Consider the following 20,464-nt stretch of genomic DNA (forward strand, 5'->3'; position numbering starts at 1 on the left):
CGCTGGAGATTGGCACCAGCCACCTGCCGCACAGACGAGGAGGAATGTTTCTGCTCCAGCACAAACACTGAAAATGAGAGAAAAAGCAGCAGAAGTCAAATGAAAGACCTTCAGATATTCAGGAGAACTATTGATGAAAACCACTTTAAAAGAACAGAGGGAAGTCTGGATCCTTGAAAGCGAACCATAAAGAAACCTCTGCAGAGTTTTCTGTGCGTGAAAAGTGTGTTTGTTGTGATTGATTTCTGTGCGGTTTTGTTTCCCAATTGGGGTCATGCTTTTCTTTCAAATCAAGACCGCGTTAAGCCGGATTTCTATTCAGATGACATGAAAATAGATCAGTTGTGCACATAATGCGCTGCATTTTGTTAGTCTGATTGACAGCGAGCATGAGCAGACTTGTTATTTTTGCCACAAGTGATGCATGCTTGCAGAATAATCTTTTCCTTCCTCACAGCTCGTTAAATACGACGAAGCTTATTGAAAAGGCCTAATTTCCTAAACCGTTTTTTGTGCTCCTCTCCTTCTGTTGTGCCGTTTTAATTGACTTGAACAAATGCAAACGACCCCTAGCTTTTCAAGTCACCGTGCTTCGTATAATCACTCTGACTGGAACCTGCTGTGGCATTTGGTTTTCATTTGCTCCATGTGCAGCATGAAATATGACATTAACAGCGTCCACCAGGAAGTTGGTTAAAAAATCCACAGAGGACTCGTTTTCTTTGTGTGTTTAACTAAAAATTCCTTGTGAGTAATTATGAGGTGGAGGAAACATTCATGTGTCAGCCTTTTTGCCCAGCGTGGAGGATTTAATTGTATCTGTAGAAAAAGAGCATTAACAGTGGGTTTTATGTTGTGATCTGCACATGAATGGCCTCCCGAATGAGTCAAAATGTGAGGTTTCTCGTGCTGCTGGCCCTCGTCGGATAAAAATCTCTTAAATGAGCCGTGCTGCTGGAGCTGGACGAACACGTTGGGGTTTTCTAATTCAGACTGTCCCATTAGGCTGTAATTGTTGTTATCTGAAGGTTGGGACCAAGCGGTGAGGGAGGGGAGCCAGAAGTCAGACTCAGATGGTATCAGGTCCAGGAGACAGGAAGCCTCTCTGAGTAATCATGTCAGCTCGGAGATCTGGGCTGAGATCGAGCCGACTGGACTGAACTCTGCTCGTCTTCTGCTGTGCAAATGCTAGCTTTTTATTTTAGCTGAGTGTTCTGAGAGAGCACAGATTTAGAGACTTAATTAATATACAAAAGGTATCATAAACATTTCCATTGAAATTTTCACATTTCGACACATTGCAGCCACAAATTTTTATGCTTTTTATTGAGCTTTTATGTACTAGAGTGACACAAAGTTGCGCATAGCAATTAAGAATAAGAAAAATATGGTTTTTAAATGTCTGTTTACAAATAAAAAACAACATTAGCTTGGTATGTATCAGGATATGTTCTCCTACCGTTGAAGATTTGGGCGATCAGAGTTGCAAGTCTTGCACATCCTTGACAGATTTTCTTTACTCAAGCTCAGGCAAAACATTTATGAACAGTGATTTTCAAGTTATACCACATATTCTCAATTTGCCTGGGGGTCAAGACTTTGACTAGGCCCTACAAACACATAATTATGCATTGCAGCTCAGGCTTTATGTTTAGGGTTGTTGTGTTTTCCAGCACAGAGCCTAGAAAGTTCCATGTAGGTTTCATCTAACCAGCTCAGAGTGGCCTCATGACCCTTCATGGCCTGGAGGTAATTGCAAACTGGATATTTCTAGCTTTCTTTCATTCGTTTGTTCCATAAAGGCCTGTTTTGTGGAGTTATAAACTAATTGTTCTGTCGACAGATTCTCCAACCTGAGTTTTTCTCTTTTATCTCTACAGCTCCTCTATGGTTACCATGGATCTCTGGGCTGCTTCTCCGATTAATGTCAGTTTATGAACCGCCATGTTTTAGCAGGTTTGCAGTTCAGTTGTGCTTGTCTGTTCTCCGATGTCAAATTGCTCCCTGAGCTCATAACCTAACTTTAATTTAAACCTCTCTACAGCTTCATTCACATCCTGTCTTCTGTAATCCTTGGAAACTTTCATAAAACATATGGACCTACACTGAGATCTGAGATTATATTATATAATGTGAGACTTAACTTTGTGAGAAACAGGTAATATGTAATGCAAAAACACAAAAATCTTACCAAGTATTTTTGGTTTCTAGTGCAAATATTTCAGCACACTTAAAATAAGACAAAAATTACTTAAAGTAACTTTTCAGTAAGATTCGGAACCTTGTTTAAAGCCAATAAATCCTAAATACTGATGAAAAAAGGACTAGTTCCACTGGTAGATATTTTTCACTTACAAGGCATTTTTCCCATGTTACAAATGAAATAATCATCCAGCAACTTTTTTATACAGATACTGAGGAATTATATTGCGGATATACTGTAATTCCTCAATATCAATTAGATTTTGAGGAATTATTGACTTAAAACGAGTTCCTATATCTTGCTGAAAAGCTATTTGTGAGTTTGTTAGTTTTGTCTTATAAGTGTACTAAGATATTTGCACTAGAAAGTAGACAGAAATACTTAAGATTATGTATTTTTGCAGTGTGGAGGAAAACACTCCTAACAGGAAGAGCTTACAACGAGAACAGCTTCGTTTTGTTGTGAGCGATAGCTAAATGAATCTTTACACACATTCTGATGATGTTGTCACGAGCTGGACTCCACCTGCCTGCACTAAAAACAACACTGGCATTAAAAGAGATCTTATCCTCAATTCCAGTTTGAACTCAATCAAAATCATTCACAAAAATCCTCTGTGAAACTTTTACAAATCCACATCAGGAGTATTTTGCTTCACTAACAGAGTAATGGACATGTTTGTGTGGGTGTGAAGGACCCTCCAGTGGCACCAGGAACGCTCGGTAAGCGCCAAAGAGTGGCTGGATAATGACACGGCTGCTGTAACACTACACATACTGTATGTCACTCTCCCAGGACGCCTGTTTGAAACACTGCAAGGCTCTCTGCTGCATTTGTTCCAGCTCAAAGCGAGGCTTACTGAGCAAATAAGAAGTTCTGCACGCCGAGACGTGCTGACATTTGCCAGATGCTTGGCGATAATTAGGGCCAAGTATTCCCCAAACGGATGGAGCGTGTGAGAAACCGGGAGTGCACCGCTGGCCGACCCGTTGGACCCGAATGGGTTGGAGCTGTTTGGGCACATGAACATAAACTGTTTGGATCTCTGGAAAAGTGTGAATACAAGCTTTATACAGGTTTCAGTTTTTTTGTTTTGTTGTGGAGAATAATAATGAATTCAATGTGTCATCTAGGTTCAGTTTTATTTGTGTAGCCACTCTGCAGCAAAACTCGCTCACCCTATTGTTAGTTTTTCACCATTTTTTGAACTCCATGGGAGACATTTTAGTATTTGCATCCATAATTTAACATTTCCCACGTCTATAAGTCTGTCGCCCCCTCCCTTCCTGGGCTCTCAGACTGGTGGTAGTGGTGGTGCATTAAGCAGGAAGTGAAAGGAGACCTAAAAAGGCCCAGCCACCCACCCTGTGGATCTCCTCGCCCTCCTCTCCCAGGCAGCGTTGTGACTCTGTGTTCTGGCTCCTGTCCAGGTTTCTGGGAAAGGGGTCACGATTTTTCGCCTGACCCCAGGTCTGCATGTTAGATGTTGTTATTATCAGAGCCCCTTGCCCCCAACTCACCCATCCCCCCCACGCTGCCCCTGAGGCAAAAGGAACTGGCTTGCTCTGTAGAGGCTCTAGACCTGGAGAACAGCTGTGCAGGGTTAGAGGCTGCTCTGATCCCCTGAGAGGCTGAGCTGGTGGAGGGCTTTGCACCGACTCTCTGCACAATCTCACGGTGCATGACCGACTGAGCGGTGTAGCGGGCAGAGAGTGTAACGCAGAATGAGACAGTACTGTAACTGGAAGCTCTGACCTCACAAAGTAATCAGATTTTACAGAGCACTGTGAGACATTAGAAACTTGTGAACCATCAAATATATCCAGTTTTTACTTTGCTCTGCAGTTCTGGGGGGGCTTTGGAGCATCTCATCTGTGGTTTTATTTTTTCTTCCATGATTTGGCAAATGATAAAAGAGAGTATTATTTCCATTTTTCTTTTTTTTTTATTATTTGGAAACCTGGTAACGTCATAGAATGCTGTAGACTTCAAAAGGAAAAGCTTAATTACAAAAAAACACATGATTAATATGTGATTTTTTTTTTTTTTTTACCCCTCAAGATCTCGAATGTTAGACGTTATAAAAGTACAATTTTAAAGCATGCTACTCCAGCAGCACAAAGCAGCTTAAAGGGAAATTGAAAGGGATGTGAAGGAAGAGATGAAGGCAAACGAATGGAGTTGAAATGCCTAAAATAAGTCTGAGAGGTACCAAAAGGACTCTCAAAATAATCACATACGGCACCTTATAAGAATATCCATATCCCTTTAATTCTTACACATTTTACCTAGATACAACCACAGACTTTAATGCACTTCCTTTGTATTTTATTGAAAGATCAACATAAAGTAGAAGATCATTTTATAGTGGAAAGAAGAGACTAAATCTAAGGCATAGGAGACACAGAAAGATGTGGACAAAGATGCTCTGGTCAGATGAGATTTAAATCTACTTTTTTTGCCGACATACAAAGTACCAATAATGTCCAAAGTCACAATAATACACTACTTTTTTGTTGGTCTATCATGTAAAATCTTAAAAATATTTAAAAAGTCAAATTCAGAATGATTACTTCTACAGGACTGAATATAATATATATTTTTTAAATTAGACCCAAAAAAGGGCCAAAATCAAAAGAAGTTAATATCAAGCAACATGATATCATTAACAACTGAAAATTTAGTGAAATCAGGACATAATTACCGCAAAAGAAATAAAAATTACTCAATATAATCAGGGTGTTAAATCTGAGGATAGTTTCTGAAGAAGATGCCAGTTGTGTGCAGTTTGGGTCATGAAGAACGCAACCCGTGAAAATATATTTTCCCCTATACTGTTAGTGAACAGGTGATTTTATGAATGCATTTGCAGATGAAACCAGTGTATTATACATGCTGCATGGCTGCTGCACTTCAAACATGCAGCCTTCAGCTGCTTTGTGAATGGATTAAAGCCACAAGAGGCCAAAAGGTATTTAAGGAGTGCCCTCCCTCTCTCTGCCATCTTAATTCTGCCTATTCTTGGCAGGTCTGGAAGGAAGAAGGGGTGGGGGGCTTCTAACTGTGTAAATAGCTCTGGAAATTGCGTGTGGCCTTTGACTGTCTCTGTAATTGCGAGCCTCTTGCCGTATTTTGCTTGGCAGTCTGAGAGGTTAACCCCCGAGGGCTGGAGGCCCGGAGCTCTCCGTCTGACTGGCAGAGGGCTCCTCAAAAGCCTCACTTGTTCACCTCCCAGCCCCGACAGCTCTGAGCCGCCGCTGATCCTCTTCAGGGTGAGAGGCAGAGTGGGAGGCTGCAGCATTCAGCCGCGGCTGAGACTCCGCAGGTTGAAGCCTGAAGGTCCGCTGGCCCACGCAGACGGAGCCATTTCAGGCTGTCTGCCTGCACCTGGACAATGAGCGGCGCTTCCAGCTTCATCACCTCTGCTGCAGAGCATCACTGAGCCGAGGTTCCCGTAACATTATCCAGAGTGGGCCCAAGATTTTCTCTACCCAGAGAGAGTTTTGATTTGGGTTCCTTCACCCACCAGTCACCACTAACATTGTTTTGTTGGGAAATTAACTTTCCTACTCTAATAGTTTGCCAATAAGTCAACAGTTGATTTGATTAGATTGCAAAGCTTTACCTTTTTGCAGGACCTTTGGACTTGTAGGACTATAAATTTAACCAAAGCAGAATACCATCCACAATGGTGGAAGTCCTAGAGTCCACACTGCTGCTGGCTTGTTTCTATTCAGTTTTTATCTGGATGCCTGACAGCGCATGATAAGGACAGATACTGGTAATTCAATGTTAGGATATTTACTGAAGGCTCCGAGCCTTAAAGCCATCAGGCTCTACTGATGAATGTGAATGTGAACTCCAGTTAATTATGTGCGGATGGATGCACTCAGTGTGAGGGTCCTGAGTGAGTGCTTCAAACGTTTGCCGTTTTGAAATGCAATTGATCAATTTCATAAACTACACTGTTAATTTATAGAACTCGCCTCTTTTAGAAGCCACAAAGTGAGTTCGCAAGCAGTGAAAACAGAGAATGGAGAGTCGGGTTAGGAAAATAAACATCAAATGAACTGACTGAAGCCAAAAATAATGTCACGCTGAATTGATATCATCCTAACTCTCCTCATTAATCTGGTATTTTGAAGCAGTTTTGCATCCACAGTCCAGAGTTCCTGTTGAAGGTGGACTCTGAGTAACCTGTCGGCTGTGATGGATGGTGTTGCCGTATGAAATGATCTGTGAAGATGCAGCCGAAACGCTACAGAGAAAAGATAACACATGCCGCTTGATCCCCACATTGTTCTCTGCAGAACTGCTGCCCCCCTCCTCCCCCCCGGGCATGCAGAGCGACTCGCTGCACTCCAGACAAAAGTACGCCAGCAGAAAAGAAATATCAAGACACAAAGGCTCTTTATGTAATGCTGTCATGTTGCATTGATTTTTTTCCCCCTGTATATTTGACAGACAACATAAAATCGTTGCTTCATGTCATGTCGAGCAGGGCTTCAGAGACTGCGCTGGCTCCAGCAGTAGCACACAGATCTTTCCTGGACACCAGGCTTTATAGAGATGTTCTTCCTGGTGTTTATTTGTGGCAGTTTAAACAGTGACACAAACTCCATCATGGTTAAATCAGACTCAATTCTGATATTAGACTCGGGTGCTCTAGAGCAACTACAGCAGCTCCGTCTGGTTTATCACTGGATGAATGGATTTAGAGGTCAGGAAGTAGGAATGAGGCGCTGCTTTGCCTCTGAGTCTTAAAGCAGGACCAGCAGCTGTGCAATCAGGACCCAGCTCTGACCCCACCTGTCCGGACGTTCCTTCATGCCCTCCATCACCGCCGAGTGTCACGCACACGCTGATGAACCGCTCTGGACGCGTGCTCCCTGATTTAGTGAGGATAAGCCCCAGCAGCCAGCTCTGCAGAGACTAACAGTGAATAGTTATTTCCCTTTAACATTTATCAGGGCTTTATTTAAACTCGCTCTGATTTATTCTGTACCCACTCAAGCCGAGCAGGAAAGAACATCATTAGTAGTTCTCCTCGGCACAATTTGAGGCCCTTCAAGTTTACCTTTTATTGACCAATATGGACTAAGTAAACCAACGTGTTCCAGCTTCATCCGTGTCATTACAGAGTTGAGTACTCAGATCGCATGACTTGGTCTTGAGTGAGTTTCAAGTAACTCATTTAATACCTCACTTCTCAAGTTGATGAAAAAATAGAAGAACTGACCACCCAGGGTGACATTTTGTTGGTTCAGTTGGTGCAAAATGAGTTTTATTCCCGGTATTTTCATCTATTTTTTAAAAATATATTGTTAATATTAATATTAATTAATTAATATTAGTTAATATTATTTGCATACCTAATTTGTAAGTTGTGGTCACCAGGATTTGTTGGGCACATTGTAAGCACTGCAAGAGAATAAGAAGGCTTTTTTCGTCATAATGATGCTAAAGTTGGTATCTGATTCACATTTATCTTATTAGGCACTTTAGTAAGGGCAAATTTCATTGTTTTTTATTAAATCTGGACTGTATTTTCTCATTTCTAGTTCAAAACCTTAAATAGTTAGACTTGTGAATCATGACAAAGTTTTCTATTTGTAAAAACACAAACAGGGCATTTTGATGCCTTTGTATTAGCGCTGCTAACTGTGACAATGTACTATCTACTAGTAAAAACTGTACTTATTAATTACTTTAATATAATCTGTGAACCTTACTATTGTTTGTTAAAATGAGAGTAAAGAAGGAACTCACTCTGAATAGCATTCATACAAAAAGCACCACAGTGCAGTTTGGCTGAGGCCAGCAGTCTAAAAAATCTACAAGCATGTGGACAGAAATTATTCTCCTTGTTGTACCATCAAATGTTTTCTATTTCCCATGTACATGTGCAGTAAATGAGGACAGGGTGTTCTCCTAAGCTGTGGTTATAGTTGGAGAACCACTATATTGCCAAAAGTATTTGCTCATCTGCTTTCATTCATACACACATAAACGAGAAGTCTAGTCTAAATCCATAAGGTTTAATATGTTGTTGACCCATCCTATACAGCTACAATAGATTCAGCTGTTCTGGGAACGACTGATTGCATTTGTGAGGTCAGACACGGATGGTGGGCGAGAAGACCTGGCTCACAGTTTCATCTCTAACTCATTACAAAGAGCTTTTATCAGGTTCCGGTCAGTCAAGTTTCTTAGCTTGTGCATGTTTTTATGGACCGTACGTCCTGTATTGGTGTGCAGTCACGTTGGAACAGGACGGGGGTCATCCCCAACCTACTGCTGTTTTCGAGTCCAGTGGCTGTGTGCTTTACACCGCTGCTGTGCATTGCAGCATTGGTGATGTAAGGCATGGCTGCAGCTGCTCAGCCATGGAAGTCTATTCCACAAAGCTCTCTAAACACTGTTCCTGATCTAATCTGGAGGCCACATAAAATTAGTAGCTAATACCTTGGCGACCTCTGGGCATTACGCACCTGACCCTGCTTTGTGATTTTACGTGGCCTACTACTTTATGGCCTTGTTTCTATCATTCTCAATCTCGTCCACCTTGTTATAAGACCACTAACAGCTGAATATGGAATATTTATAAGTGAGGAAATTTTACGACTGGATTTACTGCACATGTGGCACCACAGATCCAACCAGGGTTTCACGATAGTGATCACTGAGGGTGATCCAGTCTTTCTAGAAGCAGTTTGCAAGCCTTTGCTGCTGGATTTTATACACAGATTTTATCTGTGAAAATGATTAAAACTCCTGAATTGTTTGGGTTGGTGAGTGAATGCTTCTGTAATACAATCCAGGTTAGATTCAACAAAGCAATGATTTGTTGAACAATTCTTATGTTGTTCTGCTGGGATAATATCTGCTGTAAAATATAGCACTAGTGTGGATTCTTTTGAAGTTTCTGATATTCAGTTTCTCTTCCTGATTGTTTTGGGTGAATGAAAACAATCAGAAAATAAATAAACAAACATTTATTTATTTATTTGTTTTTTTTACCTCACTTGTGACTTTTGATGCAGACCTTATCTCAGAACTCGAGTAAAAACTGAGTTTTGACATTGATCTATTTATTGGCTAAATTGGATGCAGATAAGATTTTGGGATTTATTTTGAATAACTTATGAGCTAGAAAATTCGAGTAATGCCTGACAGAAGTTTGATGTCAAAAACACTTGACTTCTTGATAATCTAGGCAAGATTCAATGGCAACTTTTTGCCAACCTGAATCTGTGGAGGAAGCAGAGTGGTTGTAATATTTCTGGTGCAAACCTTTAGTCATTCCACCTACTTGAAGACTAAAGGTGGCCAATGCTCTGATGTGGGACATAGGAAGCATTTTAGGAAGAAAAGAAATGGAGTGTTGCTTGGTTGTCCAGTTTCCTCTTTTCAGCTGGAGTAAAATTTTGTAAATCAGAGCCTGGAGGAAGACTGGAGCTGCCTAAAATCTTCCATGGCGTTTTAAGCTATTTCTTCCGTCCGCACAATCATCTACCAGCAAATTTTAAAGCACTTCATGCTTCGTTCTGCTGACAAGCTTTATGGAAATGCTGATTTAACTTTACCGCAGAACTTTGGACCTGTCCACACAGCTGAAGGTACCAAAATATAGTTTAATGATTGTGGTGTTACTCTGCTTGATTGGCCAGCAAATTGGCCCAAAAGAGGAAGGTCAGAGACGCCGGACCCAACAATGTAGATTAGGTGAAGGTTGCTCTTAAAGCTACCTGAGCTTCCTGGAACCATCTGATCCTCTCCATGCAGTAATTCCTGAAAAAGGAGCCCTGAATCTCCATCAGCTCTAGGCTGTGATCATTAAACTGATCAGAAAATAATGTCTGAAATCACTCAGTTTGTAATGGATATTTATATGTATATATAGTACTACTTTCACATTTTAATCTGAATTACTAACACAAAATAGCTTCTTAATTATACAGTCAGCTGACGATCTGCGCCTGTAATTTCTTGAAATAAAGAAGTTAATCAGTGAGATTTAGCTTTAAATTTAGCTGATTTAAGCTTGTTCGTGTTGTCAAGAGCAAACTTGCTGTCAAGTTTGTACTTGACAACATGTATTTTTACTTTGATAAAAATTATGAATAAATGAGTTGAAAATAGTAAAAGGTCCAGCCTCTCTGGATAAAGAGGCCGTTTTTGTGCAGATGTTGTTTATCTGAATGCAACACAATAGAGGAAGCCGTCGGTGTCGGACACCCGGGCTCTCGGCGGTCCCCATCGAGAACACTAAGCTCTGTATTTGCTCTGCTCTTGCTGAGTACAACAGCCTCTCCAGCCCAGGTTAGGAGTGGGGCTCCCTGCAGCTGCTGTCTCTGAGGCTGATTAGTGCAGTGATGAGCGAATGAGGGCCCAGGGAGCCGCTTACACACACACACATGCACGCCCTTGCACATTTACACACTGTGAAAGGGTTAAGCAGCCGGTTAGGGAGGAGACCTGCTCTGTGTCCAGGATGTAGAGAGTTGCAGTGCGATGGTGTGCTGTTACACTGCGTGAGGCCTCAGCTCCACTTTGGGCTCTGATTGGGCCTGTAAGATCACAGTCACCCTCCCCTTCACCCTCCTCCTCCTCCCTCAGGGTTTCTCTCCCCACATCCTCCCTGTTGATTATCACTGCTGCCAGAGCTGACTCTTGCACTCCAGCTGCTGTCCACACTCTGGCTCTGGGGCTAATTTATCCAGGCTGCATGGAGGGAGCAAACTTTCTCACACCGCGCTAAGAAGCCAAGCGGCTGCTCAGCAAACAGCCAAAAAGGTTGATGCAGAATCTGCCACCACTGCTGCTTTTCTCTTTGCTCCCAAGGAGTTTCAAACGGCATCCAGAGCTGCAAACGCTCCCAACAAGGTCACGGCCGTCTGCAGTTGCAGCCGTTCGTGGGCGCAGACCAACATGTGTTGCTCTCTGCAGGTGTTTCCGGAGCAGATTGCTATGTCTGGCTGTCCTGAGGGCAACTCTCAATGTGAAACCCAACTCTTAACATCTTAACATAAAACACACATTGAATATCTCAATAGCTACTGTATATGAACACAATCCGTTTTTTATTCTTTGAATGAAGAAAAGAGGACAAAAAAAAGTTTTTTCTTTTCTCTTTATTGAAAAAATGGAAATGCTGGAATTTCTTGAAATCACTCGTATTTGTGCATTAGTCTAATTCAAGTTCTCGTTATTTGATAAAAGCAGACTGAATAATTCCCTCAAGCACTGACATAAGACAGAGCAGTGAAAACATCAATTTGACTTTGTGTGGCTGTGAGGGGGGAAAAACATAGCAATTGACCAGACAAACAAGTGACTTTGGAGCGTTACAAAGGAGGTGGATCTCAAAGAAGACGGGAAGGAAAATAAAATGCAGCCCACGGCGCGGGTTCATCTCATTGAGAGCGACTTTTCACATCCATAATAAATCCCAAGTGACATATTTTGACTTTTAAAATATAGTTTATGCTCATCATGTAAAATATTTTAGGTTACATTTGGATTTAATTCCATGTGACAACCTACAATTTAAACAATATGCACTCTATAAACATTAGGTCTGCCATGAGCCACTGGGATGTGGAGGTGAGGGAGTCTCAGAGAAAAGCACAGTTTTTTTTTTTTTGGTTTTTTTTTTTTTGGAGTCTTTAGCAAAGCAGCAGTATATCAGTGTTGACGGGAGGAGTCCTCCGTCAGCCTCATGTGTCTTTCTGCCGGGCTGTCCTGGGTCGCACGTTTGGACAGAGAAGACGAGACAAAAGCCTTGCCTCCTCAACTGGGTCATCATGCTGTAAGACAGCGCAGTCTTATCCTCATCTTCATCGTACGGTAACAGGAACTGTATAAGCTGCAGGTATCTTTCTGCTGCACCTCCTATGTGTAAAATTAGTATAAATGTGCATTAACATTTCCCTACATGTGTTAAATGTTCTTGTGCGATGCCTCGCCTGGTGTCTCAAACAGTGCAGCAGGAGGCAACAATTGATTAAATCAAATTTCTGCTCAGAGGAAGAGCTCAATTATGGCATTAAGCTATAATCCCATGCAGTCATGAACTGAGGGCGTTATAATGTTACACGAAAAGAGAACCAAGCAACAGTTCCGTCCTTTATCTTCTTAGTGCAGGTGGGATGTTTCTGGCTTCTCTGTTTCAGGCCGAAATGCAGCAGTTGTAGTTCAGGTCTTGGATTCTGCTGTGTGTGTGACTCTTGAAGCCCCGACTCCAGCTGCTGTCTTTGCTTTATGATTCTGGCCCAAACTCTTGAGTTGGTCCTCAGAATCCTTTCAATTAGACTTTTTCCTTCCACTTAACTTCCCGTTAATGTACTTACATACAGCACTTAATGAACAGTAGGTTATTTTTTTGGGGCTATTATGTTTAAACTTTGAGCAACTGTAAATCAGCAGTGTTCCCATTGACTATTATGAATCATTACAGAGCAAAAAAAATTCCATGTTAAAAATCTGCTTTTGTTGCCTTTATGTCTAAGAGATGCAAAATGTGTGGTTTCATTAGCTGAAAGACAAAATGAACAGAAAATAATGCTTTGAATGTACCAGTTTGAAAATAGTAAATCTATGAAGTGCATAGATTTATTATTTTAAGTTGATTATTGAAACTAATAAACTTTGTAGTCATATTCCATATATCAAGTTTCCTTCGTGGTGAACAGCAGCCATAGAGAACTGAATACTGCAATTGAAAAAAATAAATTAATTTCATCATCCGAGGCAAAGATATGAGTGAGACCTAAAAAACAGACAGAAAATTCACAGTAAGTAACTTACAAACCAAAACAGTGACAGCAAACACACCCAGCTTATTACTACTACTACTAATAATAATAGTAGTAATAATAATAATAATAATAATAATAATAATAATAGTAAATGAATAAAGAAAGTGCTAGAAGCAAACTCAAAAACACTGGCGACAAAAGCTTTTTGGTTTTTGTTTGCAAATGAAAGATACTTGTAATATGTTTCATATGTTGCTTTTGCTCAGCTTTCAAGTGCAATTTAAATATTAGCAGTGTTAGCACTCCAAGTATTCAGATGAGTCCTGTTTTCCTGACTTTACTCTATGTACATGGACATGAAGAAACCTAGACTTTCAGTTTTCAAGCCTTACAATAACTGCGAAGAAACTAATTATTGATGCCATTTAAGTGTAGAAGCAGCACCAGTTAAACACAATACATTCTACATTATGCTCTGTTTTTATTTGTTTGTTCAGACTACTTTTATTCCTTGTATCACTTATAACACAAACATGTGGTATAAATGCAAAAAAATTCTTCCTTAAAATGTTTATGGAACCATTTTAGTGGAATAAATGTTTTTCTCTGACCACAAAAATGCACACAAGCATTTTTGGAGACATATGGGTAGATATGAAAAATATCTGTAACCTGTAATACAATTTCCACAGATCAACATGTTTCATTTTTAATCATGTTGAATAATTGATTTCATTCTGACATACATGCCTGTCATGTCTATTTGAGAATGCAACTCTCTAATAAACATCTACTGCATGAATCACACTTTTCATTGGAGCCATCTGAGGCTATTCTGCACGCAGAGATACCATCTTGGTCTCAGAAGGCAATTAAAAAGAAATTAAGTCAAATTACATCTAATTTTGTGTCGTCTGCTGCATTCTGTGTTTATTTTGAGCAAGGTTCCTCGGAAACTCCCAGGTTTTAATTGCACCGAATGCTTATTTTAGTCCGCCTTTCCAAACGCTTTACGAGAGTGCATGCATGCTGGTAACAACGATGCCAGTGTGGCTATTTCTGCCTACACGTCCACTGATCTGTTGCGCGAATAAATAATTCCGCTCAGGTCAAGCCTTGATGCTCTGATACGGTCTCTCAGAATGACCGGCCGCAGCAGGAAAACCAGTGGATTGAAAATGAGGAATGCATCCAGGGGTGTGCTGTTTACTTGCAGCATGGGCAGCTGGTTAGCCGGCCCCTCCGCTGGCTAGAGCCCCCTCCCTCTGCTTTTCAATTCCAGCCAGGCCCCAGGCTCGGCCACTAACCGAGGGCTGGAATATTGTGCACTGGGGATCAATGCGGCCCTGAGTGAAATGTCAACTACGGCCCTGCAAAGTGTCAGGCTGTGAGGGAGTTGTAATGGCTATTGATCCACTGTGCGCTTAATGCAGAGCTGCCCCGCCACGGCGTGAGCCAGCTGCAGCGGGGAGATATGTATGAGATGAGCTAAAACTGAGAAAATGGAAAAGAAAGAGCCCACAGTTTCATCTGCCTCCTCCCTCCCTCGCACCGTCCCTCCCTCTCTGGCTGCAGATTGATCTTCCTCTTCCTGCTGATTCTAACTGGGGTCTGTCATTATTTTACTCTGTCATTAGGGGCTCCATTGACAGCCTTGGCCTGTCTGTGCCACTCTATTGAGACAGCAACACTTTTCCCATGCGGCGTTCCCTACATTTATTAAAGTCCCTGACAGCCTTGTCTTTCTCTATAGATGGCTGGGCTTCAGGTCGCGCTGCAGCGATGTAATTGGAAGACGAGTCTTTCTCTCTCTCTCTGTTTCTCTCCCTCTCTTCCTCTCTTTCTCTCTTCCCCTAGCTTGTAATATCTGGGAGGTACAGCTGTAGGTCAGACTGGTTTACATCAGACTGCCGGTTAAGAAGAGAAAAATCAGACCACCTCTGTCAGAGGGTCAGTGTCTTTGCTGCCAGAGGCAAAGATGTGGACCCTGCAGTTACGCCTCCATCTAGGAATCCCGCTCATAACTTTTAAACTTTTACTTTTTCTTTAACTAGAATACACTTTGTGGTAATTTTAGAATAAAACATAGTATTTTATGAGCATGTATTGGCTCGGGTGTCTTAGACTTTTTCCTTTCTGCTGTTGCAGCTAAAAGCAACATCTGAGAGGTAACTCAGTTAAATTCTTTGTGGTGTTGCACAATAACACAAGGCAGGCATCAAAAGTGGTAAAATACCTGCACGTAAAACTTATTTCAGCACACATTATATCATTTTACGTATTTTAATGCTGACAAGTGATGATGTAAAATTAAAACACAGTAAATTTTGCACATTTATTGGGAAACAGAGGGATCTGAGAAGACAGGCTAGTTCTATAAAATAATTGATTTAACTATTAAATTCTCTTTTTTTCTCCTCGTATGTTTATACTAAAGTTATTACACTGTCTGCATGTTGATTTTAATCATTCTGCTTAAAGGATGCTCTAAGGAGGGACTATTTATTGTTATTATTATTATTTTTTGGTTTTTGGGCTCAGGAGGAGCTTCTATATGAGAAAGTCTCTGTTTCTTAGAATTTTTATAATAATTTAATGATTGTTTATTATTTACAATTTTCATAAAGTTTATTATTTTATGATATTTAATAATAGTTTGAATGACGAAGGCTGTATTATGAATTTTGCCTGCTTAAATTTAGGCTTAAATTTTATTGCTGGCAGCAAAGGGTACAAAATTGTACTTTTAATGATGTTAGATTGGACATTTTTGTTTTGGCTGACTGAGGGGCTGGGGAAATATTTTTAAATCCCATTTTAAAGGTTAATTCATATTTCATGTTGAATTAAATTTAATTTTATTGCATATTACACTGTTACAAAATATAATAACTCAGCAAATATAATCCCAATTGCAACTTGAACTGTTCTTTGCTTAATTGTGTTACTTTTACAGTCTGGAAAAATTTGTCCAGTATTGCCTGGATACATCCTGATTTGGCAGAAGTGAAAAGAATATACACTGCTCAAAAAAATAAAGGGAACACTTAAACAACACAATATAACTCCAAGTAAATCAAACCTCTGTGGAATCAAACTGTCCACTTAGGAAGCAACACTGATTGACAATCAATGTGATTTTGTTGTCAGCACATTCAACTTTGTACAGAACAAAGTATTCAATGAGACTATTTCTTTCATTCAGATCTAGGATGTGTTATTTGAGTGTTCCCTTTATTTTTTTGAGCAGTATATATTAAATTCAGTGTTAGGATTGAATGAACATGAAGTGAGATGGTGATTCTTAAAAGGTTGAAGCTTGTTGTCACATCTTTACCTCATTTGAACCCAGTCCTTATGAGTCTATGGAGGTACACAACAATGTTCTGCTTAAAGGCTGAAATTTAAAAAGGGACAACAACTGAAGGTACCTCATGGTCAGCTGATGAAAAACCTCCATCTTTGATTTAACGCTGACCTTTAAAAGCAGAGGTTATGTTTGACCTTTATGGATGCTGAAAACAGAATACATTTCTGTCAGTATTGGGAAAACAGAAAGTTAAGCTCCCTCTTGTCATCGCCTCAGGAGAAAAAAAAGAGAAGAAAATAACTTTCTTCATCTTCTTTTCATCCTCCTAATAATTTTCCAGCTCGCTGCTGTCAGAATAAATAAACCTGTTTGTAAAAACTTGTTGGTGCTCAAAAGTCTCAGCGGCTGTTGCTGCTGCAGTTGACAAACAGCTCAGAGCCTGTTTGTTTCTGTGACAAGGTGGCCAAACAGTTTCGATATTACTCCCTGGTTTTCTGTGTGAAACTAAGAGAGAGCAGCAGCTGAAAGGGGCTGATAGATGCAGCCCAAACAGCCTTTACATGGCCTCCATTTCTGATCACATGATTATTGTTTTGCTGTGTTCTCTGCACCCTGGAGTACGACTGTAGGGATCTGACAAGTTGAAAACATTTCAGGAGGCTGTCAGGAAGTTCACAGTGGGGTGCACTGATTTCAGATTGGAGGCTTTAAAGGGTTTTGTGTGTGCGCGTCTATTTGTGTACGACGCAGAGTTCAGGCTGTTGGTGGGACCGAGCTGCTCCTCCATGTCACAAGAGCCACAATCAAGTAGGACCGGGGGGTCTCGTGCTGTCTTGGCTCCGTAACACAGAAGGCGGCTCAATGGGACGGAAGTTATTGGGGTGGGAGGGTGAAACCGATGACACGGTTTGTGACGTCGACTCGTCATTTCGGTCTGATACAAGTGTTTGAGCTGAAAGGTTGCAATGTAGCTCAGCTTGACTGGGACGATTTGCTCCAGGCGGACGGACGTGTCTGACGGGCCAGCGGCGTCACACATGGGAGGTGTGAAGGAAAACTGGTAGAGATGGAGAGATGGGGTGGATAAACATGAGAAAAAAGAAGCAGCAGGTTCTTCTTGTGTCAATGTTTTGTCTCCAAGATCTGAAAATCTTCAAACAGAAGAATATAATCACTGCTGAAGTATGATGGCTACTGGATCTCTTGAAGTTTTTCACATATCACATTAAAACCAGTAAGTTTATGTTTACGTTTATGGTTGTGATAGACCCACACAATGCAGCACATCACTCTGAAGTGAAGAGAAATGGCCATTCTCATGTGACTAAGTCCCTCCTAATATAAGTTTTCTTCATAGATTATCCTGTATTTAGCTCCATCCACTGGAGATTTCGCATTTCTGCACGAGAAAAACGTCCCCACACCATGATGCTTCCATCACCATGTTCCTTGGTGATCTCAAGTTGATTTGTATTGACAGTTTTCCCTCACATATACGTTTCATTTTGGTTTCACCTGGGCAGAGCATCTCTTTATTAAACAAGCCTAGATGTCTTTCTTTCCATCAAACTTTTCTTCTCACCAATAACAAAACTGATTTGTGGAGTGCACAGTTTATATGTATCCGAGCAAAAGAGTCTCCTGTGTTTTTTGTAGGTCCTCCATGTTTTCTATGGGTCTTTTAGCTGCTTCTAATCCTGCTTTAAACTTCTCCAATTATTTGCTCCTAAGGTGGTCTTCTTATGGCAATTGGGTGTAGTGGGTTTAACAGGGAGCAGAAGGCAAACACTTGTCACAAGTATGAAGTATTTTCATCAAAAAAATTAAAAAACGTGTGTCATTTTTCTTTCACTTCACAGTTATACTTTGTGTGGTTCTGTCACTTAAAATCCCAGTAAAATGCATTGAAGTTTCTCATTGAAATGTCACAAAATGTAAATACTTTCACAAAGCACTATACACCTCTCTTCTACTTTTTTATTAACAAAATAAAACAATGTTTAACTTGCATTTAAAAGAAACATATGCATCTCTCTATCCCATATCTCTTACACTGGAACAGAATTGACATTTTAAAGCATTTTCGAGGTTTTTTTCCCCCCAAAATTTAGACGTTGACAGACGGAGCGATGCCTTATTTACAGAAAGAATCCAAATGGTTTAATGCACTCCACAATCCTGTCATCTCCATGTTCTTTGGAATAAAACACGCTCTTGAAGATGAAGGAAAAGCACAAGAACAAAATTATTCCTCAGGCTTTCCATCAAGCCTCTGCATTCATGGCAAAGTCTAAAGGGCATGTCAGTCTCGCTGCCTCTGAGAGAGATAATTATCCTTTTCCTGTCAGAGAACAACAAATGATAGCCAACTATGGGGGGTGCATTTTCAGGAGCTGAAATTCGTCAATAGGAAGAAGAAGGAGGTTTAATTTTTTGGCAGCTGCACATCTACCTTCTTCTTTTTTGTGGTCATTTGTTGCCTTCCCCCCCTCCTCCATCCCTTCTCTCTCTTCTTGTGGACTCAGTGGCATGCTGTTTGTTTATGTCTGCGAGCTTCTGAGGGTGTATTTATGTGGCCCTGCATTAACATACCTATTTATAGTCCTTCACTTTCTTACAGTCATCTTTTTTTCTGTTGTGACCATTTCACAGATTATATATTGTCCAAGTAATTTCCCTTTCAGCATCTGTGTTTTTTACCTTTCAGAGAAGGCAGTGAATGGAGGGAAAATTATCACAATTACTCATATAATTGAGCCGTCTTTGTAGCAAGTGCAGCTCCAGTAGCCCCCTTTTTTCCATCAGCCCAAAATGGTTTCATTATATGGGTTTTTCATATTCCCTGACACGGGGCTCCGCTGAGGGCCTGGCGCGTGGATGAGATGCAGGATGAACAGAGCGAATCATTAAGGTCACAGTAGGAATAATTATCCCAGCTATGGAAAGAGCATCTACAGCCCCCTTTTTTCTCCCGCGGCACAAATGCAATGTCCACGGCTTTTAGTCACAAAGAACTTTGTTACAAATGGAGCTTCCACCTTCTACTTATACAAAGAAGAGAGGGGGAGAGCAAGACTTGTATCAACATGACAATTTTCCATCATTAAGACTAATGACAGGCACAGACTGTGGGGATCAAGGGGAGCACAAAAAAGAGAGCCGCATTCAGGTGTTGGCTGAGTGCTGACCTCCTTCCTGTCTTTGTTGGAGACTTAACTCTTAACAGGAAAAAAAAAACTAAAAAGGGTTTCAGACTAAAGGCGCAGTGGCAGCTGAACGTCAAGCAGCCGCGCTCTCCATGGGCAAATGACTTAATTGCCGAATTTGCATGTTTTCCATTTGCTGGGGAATTAATTCAATAAGACCTACATGTAAAGATGTTTAATCAATCATTGTTTTGGTGTAATAATTCCCCCGGCTCACATTATTCCAGCAGTTACGTCACGCCGCAAAACGTTATCCCTGTTTCTCACTTATCTATAAATGCATTTCCTGCCTGAGGCGCAGATCTTCCCTCCTAACAGGTGGGATGCTGCGACATGCAGCAAGTATGAGGCATCGCCGTTACACTAGTTTCTTTTACAGTTTAGCTGAATTAAGTAAAAGCCATATTTTTCCAAGTCCTTTCTCCTCAGCCTTCACTCAGGTAATTGGTCATTTTGCAGCCAATTTTGGGCAGCTTGGATGCTTGCTGCCATGGCCTGACCCCTGCTGCTGCTGTAATGGGGATAGCATTTCTACCAGTTCACCGGGGGCTTTTTCCACACGGCGACCCCCTTGCCTTCTGGGGAGGAGAGCGCCTCTGAACGCTGAAATGGAAAGAAAAAAAAAATGGGAGCCGAAAAGTGACTTTGAAGTTTCACCATGGTGTCTGTCACTGTGCGCTGGGTTAATCAGGAGGGTTAATCGGGATTATTTGTGTTTGCAAAAGAGGATTTTGCTGTTAGGGATATTAGATGTGAACGGGACTTTAAATGTTATTTACATAAAAACAATCTGGAAATATAAGTTAATGTGCAGGAAAAAGAGATGCTTCTGCTTGATCTGTCATCAAATAGCTGCAGCTCTGAAGTAATTGGCTGTGAGAACAACAAGCACAAGGTGATGTGAAGTGGGATCTTGGTGTCACCAGTGCCTAGAAACAAACAAAAATAGCATTAATATTCTGCAAACAAATCTTATGCTTCAATA

At 40.9% G+C, this 20,464-nt stretch overlaps 1 long non-coding RNA gene across 3 annotated transcripts in view; it reads right to left on the reverse strand.

Annotated features, from left to right (window-relative positions):
* Positions 1-20,464, reverse strand: part of LOC116723274 (uncharacterized) — a 28,106-nt gene that overhangs the window by 2,741 nt on the left and 4,901 nt on the right. The window contains exons 3-4 of one of the 3 annotated variants that reach the window (XR_004339949.1): positions 17,679-20,408; positions 9,512-9,514 (exon numbers count right to left, since the gene is read on the reverse strand). This is a non-coding gene — a long non-coding RNA (uncharacterized LOC116723274). Of the gene's footprint in view, positions 1-9,511; positions 9,515-11,318; positions 12,975-17,495; positions 20,409-20,464 lie in introns of those variants that run through there. The other 2 variants (XR_004339950.1, XR_004339948.1) reach the window with 2 other exon arrangements.

The sequence above is a fragment of the Xiphophorus hellerii genome, chromosome 7 (assembly GCF_003331165.1).
Source record: "Xiphophorus hellerii strain 12219 chromosome 7, Xiphophorus_hellerii-4.1, whole genome shotgun sequence".
NCBI classification, from domain to species: Eukaryota; Metazoa; Chordata; class Actinopteri; order Cyprinodontiformes; family Poeciliidae; genus Xiphophorus; species Xiphophorus hellerii.